Genomic DNA, 8741 nt, shown 5'->3' on the forward strand with positions numbered 1-8741 from the left:
TTTATGCTCCAAAAATATGAGACTTCCTCCCCCAGTACGAGGATACTCCAAGAATCACTCACAGAGCCCCATCCTCTCAGTTTACAATGAAGAAACAATGGCTGGAAGAAGTGGAGTCATTGGACCAAGGTCACCCAGTAGCTTGGAGTCCAAGTAAATACATTTATTTAGCAAACAAGGGTCTGGAAACCAGTGCAGTAAAGTCCTCATCATCAGAGTGATTTTATTATTCCTCAGCCAGCCAGCCAGCCATATATTTGTTCTATTAAACTTTCACCACACAGCCTTGGCTTTAATATTGTCACATGTATTCCTCTTCTCTCCCCAGAAGAGTGATGCTCTTTGAGGCACAAGATTCCCTCCAAATCCCATATTAACAGTCCAGGAAAGCCTGGCTCTGCTGGGTGAGGAAGGACCACCACCTGACTGAGTGCTGCTGGTGGCAGCAAGCCAGCTGAGCAATGCCTCAGGTCCTGAGTGGACTCACTGGGAAGGCTGGTCTTGGTAATCATCAGGGGCTGTCACAGCAGCTGCATGTCTGTCATATCCACATTAGGTGTCCAGGGCTGATTGAGGGGCCAGAGTGTAGGAGGAGGCTGAGTGTTGGCTGTACTCTTAAGACCTAGGAGAGGTACAGGACAACACCCACACCCTCACTTCAACACTGGGAGAAAGCCTAAGACCAAAGTGAACCATGAAGGTCAAGGGTGGATGCTGCAGGAATAAGGGGATAAAGCTCTGTCTTCCTCATTGAGAACCCTTGCTGGGTAGATCTCTCCTCTGGGACTGTGACCCTCTCTCTATAAACCAAACTGTCACCAGTCTGAGGTCTTATGTGAAGACGGATCTTCCACATATCAAATTAGGTTTTAGGCTTAACAAGCATCTTCTTGGCACATACTTAGTGGGATGACATTAGTGATGGGGGCCAAAACCCTGCTGTAAGCCATGGTGCTCCATGGCCTGCAGGGTCCTTTGGTGGGGGAGAACTGTGGTCCAGTGACTGCAGGGGCCTACTTGCCATGGGCAGAAACCCAGGATGTCAGTCATCACATATGTGTTTCATCAGAGGGGTCACGTGCTTCATGGTAGGCGAACCAGGAAGGAGCATGTGCCAGGAGCTAGGATGCAAGGGCAAGGCTGTCTGAGAACCTCAGTTACTGACCGCAGCTGCATTTTCCACGGGACACATGCTTTTGGGACTAGACTTTGGTGCAAGCAAGTTTAGAGGGGTTCTCCATGGTGGGAGCTGTGTTCTCTCCTGATGCCACTCTGCCCATGCCAGCCTTGTGGTGTGAAGACAGGATGAGGATTGGGTGGGCTGTTTCTCAGCTGTGAAACCTGCATAAAAGGAGCTGAAACTCAGATATTCAGGCTTATGGACTGTCAGTGAGACCATGCTCCTTGCCTCTGATCCTTTCCTGCTTCCTCATCCTATTTCTTCACCAGTGATGCTGAAAAGTAGGCATGGATATAGGAATGGAGGATGGAGGCTCCAGCCCAGCAGCACAGTGGTGCTGACCAGTGAGGCATGAAATTCCTCATGTGTTGCCGAGGCTCATCGTCCAGCATAGATGCAGGCAAAGCCCAGTGAAGATTTGAAAGTCAAGAGGATAGTGTACTCAGAAGGCTGTGCCTGGACATCTCTGACTCTAGAATGAAGCTTGCTCAGAGGCAGAGGGGAAACCAACCAGTCAGTTGGTTAGAGAAAAGCCTTTAGCTCTGCCACTTAAACTAACAAACTTACAAATTACCTGACAGGCTTTGGGACAACACGAGGAAGCCTCGGAAGACTAGGGTCAACTTCCTAGCAAGTTTTGTTCTAACAAGAGGGGGAGGAAGCCCTGTATTTTAGCAAATAGCTGGGAGAGGAGGAACGAGCCAAGTGAAAAGGCAGATGAGGCTGGCAGCCCCGGGCAATCTTCAAAAAATTACTGGGAGAAACACAGGGGGAGCGAGGAAGCTGTTGATGGGAGGTTCTGTTCCTGGTGGGCGTGGGGGGTTGCTGTTCTGCTGCAGAACTTGGAAAGCTGAGTCAAGCCATGGTGCTTGATTTAGCTTGGTTTGGTCTTTCTCAGGTGGAGCATTTGACAGGCACCTGCAGAGCTCTCTCTGGACCCCAGAGAGCTCAGACTACAAATCATCATTAGCAAAAGGTTCACAGCTTAGGTTAAGAAATGAGAAGGGACTAGGTCCATCGTCAGCAGATGAAGAAACCAGGAGGCACTCTTTTCCACACAGAAGCCAAAGACAGCAGCCTTAAAATGTCTTGGGCCAGTTTGAAGAATTATAGGGAAAAGAGCAATGGTTGTAAGGAATGCAGGGCCCTTAATTTTGTTTGGAAGCTGCTTATTATAATTGCAGATTCCATCATCATCTGGGGTGTGGGAACCCTTGAGAATAGAAAAGGGGATTTCGGAAGTTTTAACGCACAGCCTATACATGGTGAAGAGACAGGAAATGCCATGAAACCGGAAGGTGCCACCAATGCAAGTTACACACTTGTTAGCTGACAGTGGGGCTTTGGATGCCATTTTTCAGGGCAAAAGGCAGTCTGTCTAAAGGGTAGAAGGTGTCCCTAGAACATAGAAAATCTGCGTCACAACCCATTGACCGGAGACAGCTTTTAATTGACCATGGATGTTTGAGGCTAGAGTCTGGTGAAATTATGCACTTTTAATGGCAACTTGGAGGAGCTGAACCAGGACATGCGCTGCTCTTTTCTCTCTTTGACTCCTTGTCCATTGTCCTCCTCTACACACTGCAAGCCATCTGCCATAGTCTGTAACTGGTGACAACTGTGCAGATTTAAACTGCAGGAGAGGCATCAGGCTCTGCAAACTCCGCATTTCCAAAATCGCTGTTTGGACTGTAAGCTGACCAAATAGACACATTTAGGATTTGGGCTCCTGTTTCCCAGCCAGAAATGCAGGCCTGGGAAAAGATGCTTCTCTATCTTGACACAAAGCTTTGTCTTGACAATTCATTGGAGCGTTGAGAAAATGGAACACAGAAGTCTCAGAGTTGGTGCAGCCCAATTTGGAAGCACTGGGAGGCTCCACATCCATTCCGGGGAAAATGAATTATGCTGCAGGTTCCGAAGAAGATCCTGACATTATCAGGAGCCGCTCTCACTAGGGCCCTCTGGTCAGGACCAGCCAGAGGAAGAAAAAGGAGGAGAGAAGAGATGCTTTTCCGGTATCTTAGGTCTTGAGTTGATGATGGGAGGGAGCTGGGTGAGAAATTTTACAAAGTTATAACACATTGTTACGATCCCTCACCTCGTCAGCTCCTGTCTGCTTGACAAGGACAATATCCCTTCAGGAAAATATGAAGTAAAATGGAAAGTGGCCTCACGATGAAGTTACCTGAAGCAATGGCCTGATATGTTACAGAGTGTTGGGAGCAACATTAAAAAGGCATTTGTAACTGGCCACCTCCATGGCTCCAGGTGGAAGCTGATGCAGGCCTTCTCAGTCCCAGGGCTTTTGTGAGAGTTGGCCCCTCATGACCACTCTTGGCAAGCCAGGCCTGGGACCCTGCGGACCCCACCTGGGAAAAATTCCTTTTAAAGAGTCACAGCCCCTCTAACATGGACATTCTAGGAAGAGTCACGTCTGGGCAGAGGGTCAGAGGCATTCGCACCTGTGAGAGCACGAAGGAGGAGCCCAGCACCAAAGGGGGCTGGAAGTTGGCGACTGTCACCACAATAATCTAATTATTACTCTGCTCCTGTCCCCTCCTGAATAACTTTTTTATTGAAGTAGAGTGGATTTCCAATGTTGTGTGTCAGGTGTGCAGAAAAGTGATTCCATTATACCCCTGCATGTGTATGTCTAGTCTTTTCCAGATTCGTTTCCATTACAGGTTCGTACAAGATGCTGATAGGTTGTCTATTTGATATTTAGTAGTGCTGATACCGTCCTCAATCTACCATAACTGGGCCCATCTGAATGACACCCAACACCGCTCCTTCCTGAAGGCTTTCCTCTCAAGCTGGATGCCTGTCAAGATTCCTGTGCTGTGTGACAGCCCTCTCACTGCTGGCCCTGCAGTCAGCCCCTTCTCCACTTCCTCTAGCTGTCCTCTCACCTCATCACGACCCACCCCGCCTTATTCCCACCTCATTACCGACCTCCCACTTCATCACATCTGTCACCATCCCATTGTCACCCTCCTCCTTCATCCCCATCCTCCCACCTCACCGCAGATCTCCTAACCACCCTCTCAGCTCAACTCCACCATCCTCCCACCTCATCTCCGTACTCCCACCTCATCGCTGTCCTCCCCACTTCATCACTGGCATCCTCCCACCTCACCACCACCCTCCCATCTCATCACCAACCTCCCATTTCACCACCACCCTCCATCTCATCACCAACCTCCCACCTCATCACCATCCTCCCCATCTCACCACCACCCTCTCATCTCATCTCCCTCTTCCCCACCGCCCCCTCACTCCCTCAGCACCACCACCTGCTCCCCACTGGCTCTTCTGGCGCCCTGGACTCCTCTGCCCCCCTCCTCAGGCCTCCTTCTCCTCAGCAGTTCAACTGTCACCTACAAAGCCCATTAACGATTCCCTGCTCATAAAAGTACAGTCTGGGAAATAAAGCAAAGTCTACCTTTTCTTTTCCTTTGTGCTTGGCCGGGTTTCAGTTGCTTGCAGGGCGCAGTGCAGAGACACCACGCCTGCACTGCAGACCCCAGTTAGGGAAGCAGCTGCGCCAGCCGTTAAAAAACTAACGGTTCCTGAGGAAACTAAGAGCAACACCGCGATTCAAGATGGCAGCGGACTGTGAACTCGGCTGTGCCTGGGATTGGGTGTGAGTCGTGTGCCCCCGCCTCCCGCGGCCTGCCGAGGCCCCGCCCCCCGGGCACATTGCCAGCCGAGGCCCCGCCCCCCCGCGCTCGGCCTGCAGAACCCGCGCACCCTAGTCACATAGCCTGCTGAGGCCAAGCCCCCCGGCAGAGGGCCTGCAGAGGCCCCACAAACCTGGCACATGGCCTGCCGAGGCCCCGCCTCCTCGCGCGCGGCCTGCCGAGGCCCCGCCCCCCGGGCACATTGACAGCCGAGGCCACCACCCCCACCCCACCCCACCAGCGCTCGGCCTGCAGAAGCCAGGCCAACCTGGCACACGGCCGGCCGAGGCCCCGCCTCCCAGGCACAAGGCCGGCCGAGGACCCCCTGTCAGCGCGCGGCCTGCGAGGCCCCGCCCCCCCAGGAAACGGATGCCGAGGTCCCGCCTCCCTGGCACGCGGCCTGCCGGGGCCCCGTCGCCCCAGGAAAAGGCCTGCCGAGGCCCCGCCTCCCTGGCTCGGCCTGCAGAAGCCGCGACCCCCAGTCATATAGCCTACCGAGGCCCCCGAGGCCCCGCTCCCCCCGCGCGCGGCCTGTCGAAGCACCACCTCCCCGCGCGCTGCCTGTCGAAGCACCACCTCCCCGCGCGCGGCCTGCCGAGGCCCCGCCCCCCGGCACAGGGCCTGCGGAGGCTTCTCCTCCCTGGCACGCGGCCTGCCAAGGCCCTGCCTCCCTGGCACATGGCTTGCCGAGGCCCCGCCTCCCCGCGCGGGGCCTGCAGGAGCCGCGCCCACCTGGCACTTGGCCTGCCCTGGCACCCCCGCCCCGCGCGCGCGGCCTACAGAAACCTTGCCTACCTGGCACTTGGCCTGCTGAGGCCCCGCCACCGCGGCACACGGGCGCCGGGACCCCGCCTCCCCGCGCATGGCTGGCCCAGGCCCCGTCCCCCCAGGTCAAGGCCTGTATAGGCCCCGCCGCCCCCCGCGGCCCCCAGAAGCCGCGCCCCCCTGTCACAAAGCCTGCGGAGGCCCCGCCCCCCCGGCACAGGGCCTGCCGAAACCCCGCCTCCCCGCCCGCGGCCTGCAGAAGTCTTGCCCACCTGGCCCGTGGCCTGCAGAGGCCCCGCCCCGTCCGCCCGCGTCCGGCAGAAGCCGCGCCCCCCAGTCACATAGCCTGCCGAGGCCCCGCCTCCTCAGCACGCGGCCTGCTGAAGCCCCGCCTCCCCAAGGTACGACTGAAGAAGCCGCGCCCCCCAGTCACACAGCCTGCCGAGGCCCCGCCCCCCTGGCACCTGGACTGAAGAGGCCCTGCCTCCCCGCAAGGCCTACTGAGGGGGGGTCCCCCCCCCACCGTACAGGGCCTGCTAAGGCCACGTCTTCCTGCCGAGTCTGCACCCCCCGCCGCCACCCCACACCGCCTGCAGTGGCTCTGCGCCCCACCGCCGAGCCCCAGCGCGCCTGCCTTGTCACCTCGCCACCCCCCCCCCCCCCGCCCCCTGCCCATGAACTGAGGAGACACTGTGAAGCTCCCAGGCCCGCCTGACTGCAGAGTGCCTGCTTGGAACTCACAGCCCCATCTTCGGGTGATGGAGAATGCTTTCCTTTCCTTCGCTGGGCTGGAGCCACGAGGGCAGGTGGCCCCTTGATGCGGCCCAGCTGGAAAGTGTCAGGAACACAACTTCCACCTGGTCTCTATGCCTACTGCTGGAAGCTACCGTGTCCAGCTCCCTTGGCCCATCCCCAGCTCTACCTGCAGTGGTTACCCTCTGCTCCCCGCTGCTGGCCGGGTCCCACCTAGGCCACCATCCCGGGGCCTCTGGCCGCTCACAGTCCCTCCCTGCACCTGCTCCCTCCAGGCCTCTTCCACGTTGTCCTCTGTCCCCCACAACCACACTGTTCCCACCCCTCCCTCACTGGTCCCCAGCTTCAGTCTCATCCACTCAGGTGTCCTTTCCTCCTTCTGGTCCCTCTCTGGAGCACACTGCCAGGTCCACCAGCAACACTCGGTCCCCATCTCTTGTTTGTTTTCTCTTTTCTCCACTAGAATGTAAGCCCCAAGCAGGGATTTTACTCTCCTTTCCTCTTTGCTGTGTTCCCAGTACCTCGAATAGTGTCTGGCATGAGCTGAATGCTCCATAAACACTTGGTGAGTGAAAGGTGATGTGATGTGATGTGATGTGACAAGACAGTCCTGATTGGGAGAGGAGAGAAAGGTGACCAGTGGTGAGCAGTCCCCAGGGAAGTGCTGAGCCTTTCATGAGTGGGATGTTGGTGACAAGGTAACCAGACTCTCCCTGAGGAGTAGATGGGAATGTTTTGATTGCTCACCAGAGAGTCAAAGGGCATCTAAAGAAATTGCTGAGAATTTTGCTAAGTACAGTGCTTTTCGCTTGGTAGATGCACAAGGCAACTAACATATATAGCAGCTACCAGCTTAAAAGCAATACTACCAGAATTATATAAAACTATATTTGAAAGTTTCCTTTAATAACATCTTGGGGTTTTTTTAAAGTCTAATTTTGTTCTGCAAAAGGGATGAGGTGTTGGTTCCTAGTAAAATAAGTCTACTTCCTCAATGTCTTTATTCCCATATACTAGATCTTATAACTACACTGGAGCTAAAAATTGCAAAACATAATTTCCACATTTGGCCGATAAAATCTAATGTACATTTAGAGTGTTTTACTTTACAAAGCCAAAGGAAAAGAATGTAGGTTATGGGACCTGGATACTTGGATTTGAAGAGTGTATCCGACATCCTAGCCATTCTGAACCTTGGTTTCATCAACTGAAAAATGGGAATCCTGTTGTGTCTAGAACCAGTATAATTTTAGTGACTAACAGCGTGTGCTACGGGTAGTACATGCTCCAGAGTGCTGCTAACAACCTATACTTTCTCAGTTACTAAAATCCCAAACAAAACGGCCTACCTAATCTTGATGCTATTAAACAATTTTTAGGGGTTGTGATGCTATCACAACTCAAAAATTCTTTTAACTCTGAAAACCCAAATCATTCATAAAAACCATCCAAAAAGTTTTTATGCAATTGAGTCAGCTTTGAAGTGGAGAAGATATAAAGCACATATTGCATTATCTCCTGAATACTTTCATAAAGAACAGGGCTCCTGGAGTTCCCAACGTGGCTCAGTGGAAATGAATCTGACTAGCATTTCTGAGGACACAAGTTGGGTTCATGACCTCCCTCAGTGGGTTATGGTTCCAGCGTTGCTGTGAGCTGTGGTGTAGGCTGCAGATGTGGCTTGCATCCCTCATTGCTGTGGCTGAGGTGTAGGCTGGTGGCTACAGCTCTGATGCAACCCCTAGCCTGGGAACCTCCATATGCCACGGATGCAGCCCTAAGGGGGGGGGAAACAGACAAAAACAGGGTTTCTGAAATGGCATGCAAGTACCTTGTTACACAATTCCATCCGAGTTTCTCAGAATTACATTATTAATTCATTTTTTTTCAAAAAGGACTTTAGAACCATAGGATTTCCCTAAACAAATGACCTTGTTCTACAGATGAGGACGTGAAGAGCAACTCCTACCTGGTTGTACAGGCAAGACCTGGCACAGTCTCTAGACTGCTAATTCATTCCTCTGTCATCTGCATGATGACTGGGGCAGCCAGTAAACCAGACAAAAAGAAAGCCCTTGAAGGGAGACAGGCCAATAATATCTTCCAGATGAGCCTTGCCCACCTCCAGTCTCCTGACGCAAGCATTTCCGTATTGCAGATCTTCTCACATGTGGCTCACCCACCAGCTGTGGATAACTCCCTGAACATGGGGCCCTGGCTCACCCTCCACATCTGAACAGCCTAAAAGGATAACAGGTCATGCACCTGGAGAAAGCATCACTCCAACACACACTGTAGGTGCCTTGCGAGGAGGATAAAAGCCAGGGCTTGAGGAGCCAGGGAGTAGGGAGCTCATTCCC

The 8741-nt window shown here is 53.7% G+C and overlaps 2 long non-coding RNA genes across 3 annotated transcripts in view; both read right to left on the reverse strand.

Annotated features, from left to right (window-relative positions):
- Positions 1 to 5815, reverse strand: part of LOC146396328 (uncharacterized) — a 113415-nt gene extending 107600 nt beyond the window's left edge. Inside the window, exon 1 of the long non-coding RNA XR_014828245.1 lies at positions 5659 to 5815. This is a non-coding gene — a long non-coding RNA (uncharacterized LOC146396328). The remainder of the gene's footprint in view (positions 1 to 5658) is intronic.
- Positions 2610 to 5223, reverse strand: LOC146396329 (uncharacterized). Of its 2 annotated transcripts, none has more exons than XR_014828250.1 (3): positions 5132 to 5223; positions 4626 to 4761; positions 2610 to 3232 (listed from the first exon to the last, which is right to left on the reverse strand). It is a non-coding gene; the product is annotated as an uncharacterized LOC146396329 (long non-coding RNA). The 2 variants fall into 2 exon arrangements; XR_014828249.1 differs by lacking the exon at positions 5132 to 5223 and adding an exon at positions 4997 to 5038.
- Positions 5816 to 8741: the final 2926 nt, after the last annotated feature.

Source organism: Sus scrofa, chromosome 14 (genome assembly GCF_054392235.1).
Source record: "Sus scrofa isolate SSC_HxYL_T2T_F1_AM1 chromosome 14, Sscrofa_HxYL_maternal_Yorkshire_Landrace_v2.0, whole genome shotgun sequence".
NCBI lineage: Eukaryota > Metazoa > Chordata > Mammalia > Artiodactyla > Suidae > Sus > Sus scrofa.